Here is a 1,050-nt window from a genome sequence, read left to right as displayed (position 1 = left end):
TAGATTTTTATTTTGGAGCTTTAAAGGTTAACTCATAAGTCTATAATGAGCCAACTAATTCCTCAACCTTTATATTGTCCGTATCACGAAGTGCCTGGATTACGGTTACTTTAGAATTGAACCGTTCAGAAAGTGAGCGTAGTATTTTAGCACAAATCTTGCTTTCAGGGATTTTATCAGCTAAACCCCACATAGAATTTACAATGTCATTCAATCTGGTATAGAAGTCCATGAACATTTCATTTTCTTCCATACGTATTTCCTCAAATTTAGTTGTGAGGATTTATATCTTAGATTTCTTGACAATTGAAGTACCCTCGTGCGTCATTTCCAATATATCCCAAGCTTGTTTTACAGAATCATGGGATATAATTCTTTTGAATTCATCCGGTGATAGTGCACAAGTAATTGCATTTAGTGTTTTAGCATTTGCACTACTCTCATTTTTCTGAAGTGTGGTCCAAGAGAAATATGGTGTAACTTTCATAAATTTTGAACCATCAATCCCGGTTACTTCAGTGGTAGGGGGATTCATTCATTTACTGTGGATAACCACACACTTTCATCCATGGATTTGAGGAAGATCCTCATCCTGGCTTTCCAATAGGCATAATTGGTGCCATCGAAAGGTAAAGGCCTAGTGCCTGAAAGGCTATCAAAATTTGACATCTTATATAAAGCTTAGATCATTAGCTCAGGAATTAAATCCAAATAAGAAAGAGAGCTATTAGGCTCTGATACCACCTGAAATGGCCAAGCTATATGTCCTAGAGGGGGGGTGAATAAGATTATACCAAATTTAAAATAAATACAGTAGAAATAAAGAAAGAGAGATAGCCAAATAAATAAATCAATACACAATGCTGAATGTAGTCTCAAAATATTGATTGTTCTAAGGACAACCATGCACCATAAAAATGGTAGGGCACCCTTACCAGAACAAATAGAGAAACTGAAGCTTAAACTAATAAAGAGATAGCATGGAGTAAATTGCAGAAATATAAATCTAAACTATTACAACATTCCCCACTGAGCATGAAATAAAATGAT

This window comes from Magnolia sinica, chromosome 8 (genome assembly GCF_029962835.1).
Source record: "Magnolia sinica isolate HGM2019 chromosome 8, MsV1, whole genome shotgun sequence".
Classification (NCBI taxonomy): Eukaryota; Viridiplantae; Streptophyta; class Magnoliopsida; order Magnoliales; family Magnoliaceae; genus Magnolia; species Magnolia sinica.
Note: the sequence above shows the minus strand (reverse complement) of the source record.